The sequence below is a fragment of the Castor canadensis genome, chromosome 12 (assembly GCF_047511655.1).
Source record: "Castor canadensis chromosome 12, mCasCan1.hap1v2, whole genome shotgun sequence".
Lineage (NCBI taxonomy): Eukaryota > Metazoa > Chordata > Mammalia > Rodentia > Castoridae > Castor > Castor canadensis.
Window position 1 is genome coordinate 79,367,780 of NC_133397.1, and position 12,776 is coordinate 79,380,555.

At 39.5% G+C, this 12,776-nt stretch overlaps 1 protein-coding gene across 19 annotated transcripts in view; it reads right to left on the reverse strand.

The window, feature by feature from the left end:
- The window catches only part of LOC141414859 (myomegalin-like), a 124,226-nt gene that overhangs the window by 44,082 nt on the left and 67,368 nt on the right, over positions 1-12,776 (reverse strand). For 16 of the 19 annotated variants that reach the window (XR_012439798.1, XR_012439795.1, XR_012439791.1 and 13 more), the window contains one exon: positions 1-12,776. This exon is cut by the window's left edge and continues 13,970 nt beyond it; it is cut by the window's right edge. The gene's annotated coding sequence lies outside the window, so the exon portion shown is untranslated. The other 3 variants (XR_012439788.1, XR_012439787.1, XR_012439789.1) reach the window with 3 other exon arrangements.

Genomic DNA, 12,776 nt, shown 5'->3' on the forward strand with positions numbered 1-12,776 from the left:
CAATGAACCCCAATCCTCCTGTGTTTCATTTTTTATCTGATTTCATGTTCTTCCTAGTCTCCAATAGTGCTCTTGGCTGTGAGAGATTTCTTATCCTTACTGATGCAAAGCAGGAGAGAGCTTATGCTCAATAAACCAAAAAAGAAAGTGTCTGGCTGGCTGTTGTGTGGGTATGAAGAGTTTTGCCACACTTTAAATTTCAGAATGAATTTAAGTTGGATGAAGAGGAGAGATCCAACTGAGGTTGGAAGAAGCAGGTTGGTCTTGAGGATGACAACAAATTCAGTTTTCTAATTATCCAGGTGGCAATGTTGGCATCAGCAAGTGTGTTATTGTGGCTTATTAATTTAAAGCCAGCACAGACTTTTAAATACTGGACAAAATAGAAAAGACTTAGAAAGGGGCCTTAAACCATCACTGAAGTCAGGAAGTTGGGCTCTGGCTCAGGGCTGTTAAGGATCCAGCTGATCTGCTGAGGGAATGGGGCTGAATACATGGAGAACATTATTCCTGCCCGTGCTGCTCCCTGGTAGGGGACACTGAGAAAGAATGTGGTCAATATCCTGCGGCACTGAACCAAAGAAAAAGCCTGAGACTAATACAAGAGTATGAAAGACCAGGATATCAGAACCGGACCTGGCTCTGTGGGGCTTCTAGTCTGTGGGCTGTTCTTACAGGTCCTGACCTGGCAAGACTAAAGAGGAGAGTCAGCAAATGACCCCAGCCCAGAGTTTTAACTAAGTCATAGTTATTCCACCTAAGATCGATAAACACAGAAATTAAACGTCTATTGTTTGCATTCAGTAAACTAATAAATAAATTGATACATTAATAAATTGTAGTTTAAATTGCTTTATAAGACATCACATTAAATTTTCTAACAAACAGAGTATGAACACAATGACCACAAATGGGCACATCACCATGAGATTTCTACACTACAAATCTGAGGATCATGAAGTTCAGAATCCACCCTTATGCCTTGTACACAGAGCAGTGACTTACTCATTGCTGAGGATTCTGGGGAACAGGTTTGGAATGGGACTGAAATTTCAACCTGACTTCTGCCTTACAATCTTGCCCTCTGTATAGGACACACCCAGTGTGTCTAGTCCACCTTACTGACTGGAATCTTCAGTGGTTTAAATCCTGCTCCTACTCTGATTTCACGGGCACAATTCATCATGGCTGCACACATGGCTGGCATATCTTCAGAGCTGTGACCTATGTTCTCTTACATCCTGGTCCATTGATGACGTGTAGTTCTGACTTCACTTCAAGAATGCTGGTAGAAGGATCATCATTGATGGGTTGTGCTTATCACAGATATAAAGTAAAAGAAAAATCTCAGGAACTTGCACAGAAAGACACAGCTCAATGTAAACAGCATCCCAGCTGCTCATAGCACCATGTGAGCTATGAAAGCCAGGCAGAGAGCTAAGAAGCCTCAGGACACCTGTTCATATTGGACACCATCCCTCCTGCTTTCCCAGGACGTCTAAGATTAGTCCATGGGCTTTGTTCTTGTGGGGTTTTGTCACCATCTTGTGGCTTAGCAAGCTTACAGGATTTTTTGGGGGACTCCAATGTCCTGACTATGGAAAAGTCAAATGTGAAACGCACATCAAATAAAATTTCTCAAATGAAAACAAAATGATTCCACTCATCAATAAGTTGCCCAAGTAATTATTCACACCTTACTAGAACTTCACCATAAAGTCTGTAAAATAATGATCACAGGGCAGTTAAAGTCAAGGTAGCATACTCCAAATTAGATGACAAAGGTATGGCTTTGCAACACAGGGTGATCTTAAGAAATCCTGAGGGGTGCAATGGTAAGAGGTATAGAGGCTGAGGACTGCATTCTAGATCCATTCACCCAACTTTACCTTTCCCATTCATTCCTGAAACGCTTCCAGAGTGGACTGTAAGAACAACAGAAGCTCACACTGGTCTCCCTGGCAGAGCCTGTGGTGCTTCTTAGCTGAGGCACTGCAGCAGCTGGAACAGCTGAGGTGGGGCAGGGGACAGAATCACTATGGCTGTTGATCCAGCTTAACAACCTTGATCTCCCCAGACTTTGAATGCTTCTGAGGAATAGAAAGCACTAACCTCAGGATCCCCAAAGACAACCCTGATCTGATACTGCTTCTTTTTTTAGATATGAGTCCTTTGGTTAATTATTAATTTAGTTATACATTTAAACTACAAAGAATAGTCTCAAAGAATAGCTCCCCTCTAATTGTGGTAACTGGTTACTGTACTCTAAGATATAGAAAGCAATACAGTGGATTCCTTCTCCAGTGCTAACTTGCCTTGCAGGAGCATTCACTCTCACACTAAATACTCACACTGTACTTAAGGCTTTCAAGACTGTGGTATCTCCTGTGCCTCAGACTGCCAGTCTATTATCATCAGAGTTCCTTGCCTTAATATAAGATTGGGACTTTAGCATTCCCTCCCCAATAGGAGCTGGGGTTTGAGCTAAAGAGTGTTTCCTGTGTTTTTCTGCATCCTGTGTTTCTCTCTGTTTCTCTTTGAATTTTTAGCTTTCCTGTCACCTATCTCTTCCTCTTTCTCTTTCTCTCTTTGGAATATAATCTCTCCTTTGCTATCCTGACTCTTATCATTCATGGAGTCATGTGGAGGAAACTTATATTTTGTCATCTTATTCCCATAAAAGAAGTCTTGGTTAATCACTTTTATAAAACTTGGGTAAAAATACCCAATTAATTAGAAGTTACTATGAGGTAAGCAGAAGTCTGAATATGTCATAGTGATTCCCACAGCACTGGCACGGGGTAGCATTTATATTATCTTAAATTTTAGTTCTTAAAGTGAGTCTTAAAAATCAAAATTCATGTGATTGTTAGGCATGGTTAGATCCCATGTGGTTGTGTATCCAGCAATACTTACAGGGCAGCTGATCATAATGATAGATTTATATTATTGAGACAGGATAGATAGATGGGGAGACAGGTAAATTATCTTACTTTAGTAATTATTTAAAGGGCCAGATTAAGGCATTGGAACAAGGAGATGAAAGCTGGGCAGCCAGAGCAACTAGATGCCCCCCTCCCATTTCCTTTTAGAGGCTAAGTTATAGGAACAGGGAGACAATGTGCTATGTGCATCTGCCTTCCTCATTGGGATATTAACCAGGTACAAGTATCCTTGCATATGTAGAGATAAAGTCTTGCCTGTCACAAAGAAACCTACAACTCACCTCTTGTCCTTCACTTTTGGTTATGTTTACAGAACATCTCTATAGTTTACAATAATAAACAGCACTCATATTGGGTACACAGAAACATTGTCTAATGGTTAGAATTGGTTGCCTTTGGTGATATGGATTCCCCTGTCCCTTGAAAGTATAAGACCACAGAAACTAGACCACCATTCCAAGTCTTGCTCCTCTTTCCTACTTGGATTTCAGAAAATGTTTCTCTCTCTTTCCCATGTCCCTAAACTTGTTCATTCTTTAACCTGTTATGTTCAAATAAATCCTTGCTAAAACTTCCACCTTGTGTTTCTCCTTGTGAGACACTTTGAAATGCTTGTCATACCTGTGGATCTCAGGGTCCTATGGTTTTGTGTGGAAAGTAGGAAGCTGTGGAATCCCCCTCATCTGTCCACTGGTAAAAGTGTGGCAGGAACCACAAGCAGTTGCAAGAAATTGATCCATCCGTCCTGGAATTTATTGTATCTTATCATCTCTAGTATGAATTTTGAAATTATTGGACACAATTTATATTCTTCCCTTGTTAATGGGATGAAGTTCTATTGTTTTATCTTTGTGGTTTTTTTTTTAAATATAAAGTAAAAGTATCCCAAAAAGTGGTACCTATGGTGCTAACATAAAACCTTCATTTTTTTGTAGGATTGAGGATTGACTTCAAGACTTTGGATTTGCTAGGCAGCAACTCTATTGCTTGTACCATGCCTCAGGCCCACGTTTCTCTCATTGTTTGGAGATAGGGTCTCTTGTTTTGAAGAGGACAACCTGGACCATGACCCTCCTATATTTTGTTCCTTATTCTCTGAGATGACAGACACATACCATCACTCCCACTTTTTGTACACTAGAGATGATGTCTCACAAACTGTCTTAGACAATTAGGCCTAGAACCCTGATCTGCCTGTTCTTTGCCTCCTGAATTGTTAAGAATACAGGTGTGAGCCAACTCTCATTTGGCTTTGAATTTCTTATTTCTGAGTATGCTAAATAATGAGAGAATTCTTTCCAGGGGTAGAAAATGTTTAAATCTTCCCAAACATGAAGACTTGGTTCAACTATATGCAGGAGATTTGTGTGAGAAACAGTGCTAGAACTTTGGTTCAAGTGGTGGCGCCCTGCATAGTAAGTGCAAAGCCCTGACTTCAAACATCAATATCACAAAAGAGCAAAGCAAAATAAAGCAAGAACAAAAAAGACCAACTCTACTGGGGTATGGCTCAAGTAGTAGAAGTCCTGTGTGACACCCATGAGTTCCTGAATTTAAATACCAGTACCAATCAAAAAAGAAAGAAAGAAGGAAAAACAAAATCAGCCATTGAACATGATTAATTACAGGGTATTATATCATCATCATTTGTAGCTTCATTAAAATCACCAAGAACAGCATTGTTCTTTCCATACAATAAACTATGAGTATGAAAATTACATATATCTCAGTTTCTAAAAGACCTCTATACAGAAGTAATTAAAAAATAGGTTCCAAAAGAGTGACATTAGAAAGTTGTGAGAGGGGTATAGGGTTCCTTTATTTGTGTTCCTAATTATGGTCATTGGTGAGAATGAGTATCACTCAGTGTTCCATCATCCCGCATGGCATTTTTTTCACTCGGGATTGCTTTGGCTCTTTGAGGTCTTTCATGCATTCATGTGAACTTTAGGATTGATTTTTCTAACTCTGTGAAGAACATCTTTGGAACATTTTTGCACTTTTATAGAGATTGTTTTGTTGCTTTCAGTAGTGTAGCCATTTTCACAATATTAATTCTTCCTATCCATGAGCATGGGACAACTTTCCATCTTCTAATGTCTCTTCAATTACTTTCTTCAGTGATTCATAGTTTTCACTGTAGAGTTCTTTCACTTCCATTAATAAGTATGTTCCTGAGTATTTTAATTTTTTTGAAGTAAGTTTGAATACACTGTATCCCTGCTTTCTTTCTCAGAGTGATCACTATCAGTACACAGGAAGGCTATGGATTTCTGCATATTGATATTTTTATCCTGTTACTTTGCTGATCAGTTTCATGTGTTGTTAGAGATTTGTTATACAGTTTTATGATCTTTTAGGTATAAGATCATATTATCTGCATGTAGGGAAAAATTTACTTTCTTTGCTATTTTATCCCATTTATATTTACCTCCTGTCTTATTGCTCTGACTATGAATTCCAGTACTTTAGTTAATAAGATTCAGGAGAGTCATTTATTAATCTATTAACTCACAGATCATCTTTTGGGAGGGGGAACCATTCTATTTTTTGTAGCATTTGATTCACTTTAATTCCAAACATTAATGTGAGCCCAAGTACCTAGTTGTGAAAATCTTTAACAATATAGGTAATGTTTGTATTTTGTTTGTCTCTTCATTTGTTTTGATGACAGAGATAAGAATGTTGCATTCCCCACCTTTTGTTCAATGAAGTATGGTCAGTGGCTCCAAAATGCTTCTTTGACTTCTACTCTTGCTTCATAGAAGGTTGTTTAGGATGGCTTCCTATGGCAGATTTACTAAAATGTAATACAATCAGAAAAAAAGGAAGAGTGGTAATGTACCCAGTTGAATCCACTCATTGTTTTGGTTGCAAAAATCAAGTCTAACAAATCGACAGGAATCAACTGTGGATTATGGAATTGCTCTTAAGTATGTAGAAGCTTTATGGAGCAGACTCCTGACAGCCTCTAGAAATCATTTAAGAATGCCACTGTTTACACAGCCAGTGGAAGGTCCTCTGCTGTCTGCAGTTCCACATACACAGAGCCACCTAAAACATCATGATTGATAATTAGGCATTCATTTTCATGCTCCTGGATGCTCAAGCAAATCACCAGGCTGATCAATGCAGAGCTGAGCAATAGATTGCATTTATCTGGGAAAAAAGCTTCAGGACAGTGATCAGCCAGGTCACAAGACCATGATGGCAAATCGACAAGTGGAAAAAATCCCCAAACCCAGAGTACATTTAAGGTTAGTAATCTCTAACACAGGTACACACAATTTTAATATTTTCAGTTTAGTGATTGTTAACATTTGTTAAAGTCTAATTCCATTGAAATATGAAAGTATTTGATTATTTTGTAGTGCATCATTGTTCTTTCAGCCTTTAAACTCATCAAAACATTTTAAAAAGTGATTTTCCATTGATAAGAAAGTAAATTTAAGTGGAAAATCATGGTAGGGATCTACCTTTCCCTGAAGTGCCAGAGTGCTATGCATAAATTAAAGCAGTTATATTTAATGTTAAGCACACTTAATAATAAGTTTCTTTTTATTTTTGTGCTTGGGGTGCACTGTGACATTTATAAACGTTATTACAATATATCATAGTTGAATTTACTTCCAACATTCTCTACCATCTTACCTTTTTAAGAATAATTTTAACATGTTTTAGTCTTTAGTAACAAGGGATTTATAAGAAGGGTTAAGTCTTGTTAGGCCACTGATAAATAATGTTAAACATGCTTACTAATAAGTCTTTATTGTAACCAGCCCTTATGCTGTTTATATTTTCCATTCAATATACTGAGAAATTGGGGCTGAGAGGAGTTTAACTCTATAATAACAAGTGTCAGATCCTTCACTGGGACCCTGGCTGCATTCAGTCAAAGACTGTCAGCTATGCAGCCAGCTGGACTGCCCTAATGCCAATACCAGCTGCTTTGAACACTCCATGGATATCTTAAAGAATATACAGATAGACATAGCTTGCTACTAAAATTCAAATCTAGGCTCATCTATACAAACATCTTCCACCAATCTTATGAGGTGTGTCACAAGCCTCAGTGAACTCTAAATGATCTTAAAGCCATTTCCACCCACACCACAGGGAGAGCCTTTCCCCTGCTGGCCCAAGAGAATGATCAAGGTCCTTCTTTTGGGACTGCCAACAAATAAAAGGGACTGTGCTATAATTGGTGCAAGCACAATTCTTCATTCACTCAAAAGGATTGCATTAATTGGTGCATACACCTTTGCCTCACCCATCATGTGACTGTATAAGAACACTGTTGAGTTCACTTGGAGAGCCACTATAGGACAACCTCCTATCCTGCCTTGCTCATATTGCAACATTAGGTCCCAATAAGTATTTTCTTGTGTGGTCATCCTTGTCTATTTTTGATTTTCACTATTAGTAGAGCACTAAAACTGGAAACACAAAGAGAAATGGTGACATGGTAAGAGCAGCCATGTGGTGACTGGAGACATCCTGGCAGGAACAGAAATAGAGCTTCCCACAACAGCAGGTACCATCACCATCAGTGGCATTGGGGGTCAATTGTGGCCATCAGGCCCCACCATTTTGTTGGGATCAGAGTTAACATCAGACACTGATAGGACCTATGGCAGAGGTGGCAGCAGAGAAATGGTGGTGGTGGTAGTGGTGACAGCAAACATGACAAAAGCAAAGGGAAGAGGTGATTGAGATAGTGAGGTGTGTCTGAAGTATAGAAAGAAAGGTAAAGAGAGTCCAGAGCTGGCACTGAAGAAACCCAGAGAGCTTTGAAGAGCCAGACAGAAGAAATTATGAATAATGGTCAAGAGTTATGACACTTGCTGACATTGTAGTCTGTCAAACACTCTGGGATTGGATCCTGGACTGAAAAAGCATCAGCAATTTCCCCTACCATGGACTTTCAAAGAGTCTGGGACTAAACTACAGATTATGAGAGGTTTAACCCCTTCATGGAGAGTTGTCAGTTGACCTAGGTCTGTGGAAGTCTGTGACTCCAAATCAGCCATCAAATGCTTTGGGCTAGAATGCTGAATAACAGTAGCTGTGGCATTAAACAGAACCACATGCTTCTATCCACTGTCATCCTTCATTTCTTCATACAAAAACATTCCATAGGTCACGAATATATATGGGGGCTTTTCCCTGCCTCCCTACAACTTTTATCCAGATAGAGCAGAAGGATCCAAGCCAGCTGGTTTGTCATAAAATGTGCATACAGACTGTGTCTTTCAAAAGAAATACATGGTATTGTTGGGGAAAGCATTCTTTTTACCTGAAAAAAAACTTAAAACATGCCTTCTTAAGTTTCTATAGATCCTTTATCATCTTCTTAATATATAGTTTCTCATTCTGTATTCTAAGGGATGCTGCTATTTTGCATTGGCCAAATGCTCCCAGTGTTTTTGAAGTGGTGTTTACTCCTAAACAAATGATATGCAAGGTAATTTCATATTAATGGAAAAGAAGGCCAAATTCACATTTAAGTTGTCAGTGTGACATATTTTTAATTAAGTAAAGGATTTCCATTTCTTTCTCAAATGTTGTTATCAAAGGATTATCATGAAATACTATTATTTGTCCTCTTATTCTGTGAATTAAGTGATTTTACATATTATGATCCTGTACTCACTTGTAATATAGTAAGGCTCATCCAAGTATATTCTGAGATCATCTCATTGGCAAAATTCTGAAAGTTATGGAAATAGGGTGCATATTAATAATTATAGCAACTATTATTGTACTATTATATTACGTTAAACTTGTTTGAGCATGCCTCCATACTTGAATCCTTATGCAGCAAGGTACAACTGATCATATTGTACAATCTTAATAAAAGCCTACATAAGCAGCATACTTTGTAACAAGTAGCTGAATTTCATTCAATCACAGCAACTGTTCTTCAATGAAATGCAGCAAACTATCAGACCATGGTTCCAATGAGGCTAACCTAAGCTGTTACAAACCTGCTATCACTTTCTCACATGTTTGTCCATAAATATTGCCTGTCACATGGCACTTCATTCCTGTATGGGTTTTGAGGACTCTCATGTCCATGCTCTGTCCTAACTGGGACAGAATCTTGTACAAGGTGTGTTCAACCTATTAATAAGTCTTCAGTGCAGTCTATGCTCTAGGCATATGCAAATCAACAGGGTCTATGCACAGTTGCAGGGGTGGCTCATCTCAGTAACTCAGCACAGACAGAGTTCTCAGGTGTGCAATATGTGATTAGAACAACTGAGTTTTCCCTACAGGGAATGTTTCTCTCTGGGGTGGGGGAGCCAGGAAACACAGAATTAGTCTATTGTCCTACAAGTGGTCTATTGCTCTCATCTTGTCTCAGTACAGATTTCTCTTGAGTGGATAATCAAGTCACAATTCTATTTGAATGAACCTTGGAGGAGGAAGTAATTAAAGAAAGAAAGCACTATTTCATACTTAGCAAAATAAATAGAGAAAGAGAGGAGAATGTATAAACTCTGGGAAATAGTTTGGGTTTCTCTAGACATTGGCACAGTGTGAATAAGATAATAGGAAGAACTTAGATGAGTATGGCTAAGGAACTCCTTCAAGCTGAATTCACATAATCCATGGGAAGTATATAAGAGTAAATTCTACTTTGAGATACCACTGCATCAAAGCATGAGGAAACCACTGTTCTTCAATATATTTTAGCCACATGTCCAAAGCTAAGTCATAAATTCTGTGAGATCAAAGGAAATGCCTATTTTATATCTCATATAGCACCAATATAGTGTAGACTCCCAACAGATACTTGATAAATACTCAGAATCACTTGATCCTAAGTCTAAATAGGACCTTCCTTCTCCTCTATTTCAAACACCATCAGATGCATGAATTTCTTCTATACTGTGGAACCATGCACATGGCATTTTGTAAAGACAGCCATTACATGATTTCCCATTCCATTCCACACACTCTTCTGCAATATGGCTTTGCCACTCCTCCATCAGTTGATAGAGACTATTCTCCACTCTTCCTTAAATCTGAGAAGGCTATGTGCCTAGTTTGACCAAGGTCATATTGTGGAAGTAACACTGCAATAAGTACAGGAATAGCCCTTGAGTGTCCTGACAACTTTCACTTGGTGCCTTAGAAACCAACTTTCATATAGAAAAGAAACTACCCTGAAACCACTATACTATGAGAAGCCAGAGCCACAGGAGAAGCCCTGGAAGACAAGAAGCCACATGGAGAAAGAGAGGAGCGAAGGAGCACCAAGTCACTAGACACAGACAACAAAGCCATGCCCAGTCCAGTGAGGACTTTCAAACAACTCCAGTGATAGCTACTACCTGATGGCTTCACAAAAGAGAACCACCTGAATCCAGTCAACCAACCAAAACTTGAGAAATGGAAAAGCAGCCACATTTTGGACATGTTGTTACTTCGAAATAGATAACTAGGACAGATACTAGATAGATGTGTACCCAGTATTTTTAAATATACACTATAACAATAATAATTACAGCAAAAAGCATTGAGAACTTATTACATGTCAGGTCCATTCTAAGCACTTGTATTAACTTATTTAAACTTAATAGGCATCCTTTCAGTTGGGTTCTCTTATTATTGTCATTTAATAGTAAACAAATAGGCTCAGAAAGGTTAAGTATGCTGCACAAGTAATAAGTGGCAGAGCGAGGATTTAAACCCAGGCAGAGTCTAGTCTGAGTCTAGTCTTATACTATCCTATGGCATATATATTGCTTCTTTACTAATATAACCCTTAAAGGAAATCCCAGAAACTGGTATTTCCCAGACACTGGGACACCATCCACAGCCCTGCAGGTTGCTGATATACCTGTCTTTCCTCAGACCTAACTCTACTTAAATGCTCTTCTGCCATGATCTGTTCTCCCTTCTGACTCCCTAGTCTGCCTTATTCCAGGCACAAATGTAGACATCATCCATCAAGTAGGGACCCAAACAATGCCGTCCTTACCCAGGCCATGAGGCTGATCTCAATTCCTCAGCCAGCTTCCCTTCTACTCCTGTTTTTGGGAGGTGGGCCTCCAGCTGGGATACTCTTTGGATGAGACTCTCCAGATCCTTTTTAGCCTGAAACCCTGGGGAATAGAAAGCCCCAGTGCCATCTGACAGCCACCCCTCATTCTTGTCAGTGACACTGTGAGGTGAAGACCCCTCAAGGGTGTCAGCAGCTCTCACTTTCTGAGGTCTTCCCAGGCTCAATGAGTAATCACTTGTAGTTGAAAGGGATCAGACATGGCTCTTTAGGTTCTGAGTAACCTTGTTGGCATTCTGCAACTGGACTTTCAGATCCTAGATGCCCTTTCATAGGACAGAGATATTTTCTGACTTTCCATATGCCTGGGACTCTTCCTGCTTCCCTAGTTTGCTCTCCAAATGCTTCTTCCCAGAAGGGCTGGCCAGGGCTGAGCCCAGGTGCCCCTGCTCAGAGCACATTTGTGCTCTGGCCCTGAGGCTATCATGTTCTTCACACTTTGAAAGAGACAAAGACATTTTCCTGGAGAAAAGTGGAACATGCTGCTGTGACCCCTCCCTTTAGGGGAACATATTGGTCAAAAGAACAAGTACTGGAGCAAGTGTTGAAGTAGTACTTTCTTCAGCCCTGACTCTGCACTGGGCATTCAAATGCAGTATTCCTTATTCTCCCAACATCCTGCACATTAGGTACGGTCAACCTTCCATTTTACTGACTGGGAAGACCAAGAGTTACAGAGAGGTAACCTAGCTAGTCCTATATCACTTAGAATAAAACTTGGCAGAGCCAGAATTCAATCCTCCAATGAACTGTGTGCTTTCCACATGCGTTGATGCCTCTTAAGTGTGACAGTAATACACACCTTATATATATTTTAAGTGACAAGAAGAACTGTAGAACCAGCTGCTCCTGCATGCAGAAAGTTTAATGCTGTTAAATACTTCTGTGGTTTAAAAATATTGGGTTACAACCATGTGAAAAATAGGCCTAGAAAATAAGACCTCACAGAAATGTACCAGCATGTTAACAATAGTAGTGTTAGGGCAGTGGCCCAAATGAGAACTAAGCATTTTACTAGGTACCACACCCTGTTTTAAAGTGTTTATAAGAATGTATTCACTTAACTGACATTAGTGTCTCATGGGTTATTACCATTTTAGCAGATGAAGAAACTGAGGCACAGAGAGGTTTTTTTTAAACAAGGATTTGATCCAACCAGTTTGGCTACAGGATCCCTGCTCTAAACTGTCACAATATACTGCCTCCAGGGTGAGAGAGATGGTGAGTCTCCTCCTCTCAGTTTCTATTCGGTGAGTCCCTGTGCTTATAGCACTTGGTTCATGCAATTTTATTTTACCTCATGCTTTTCATGTATTCCAAAGCTCATATAGTCTCTTCCTTAATAAGTAGGCTTTGGTATTTTTTCTATAATTATCAGTTTGGATAGAACTGTAATTAATGGCAGTATGCTAAAAGCAAATTACAGAAGTTCAAGCTCACATTTGGACTCATTTTGGACAAGAGTTCTCCAAACTTTCTGTCCTCTGGTATTATGTTCCCTTCAGTCATCCCTCCTGATCCACTATTCATCCAGTGTGGGAGTAGCATACACAGCCCAAATGTGATGGCTGACTCTAGGGAGGGAGCGGAAGCCTCATATCCTGAGCTCTTACATACCAGGGCTGGTGGTCTCTTCACACTCAGCTTCATTCTTACTTCGGCCACAAGTCTCATAGCCCAGGTCCTGGAGGTCCACCTGGACCTGCTTGCTGTCCTACTTCACCAGAGATTCACTGCTTAAGAAGAGACAGTGAGTGGTA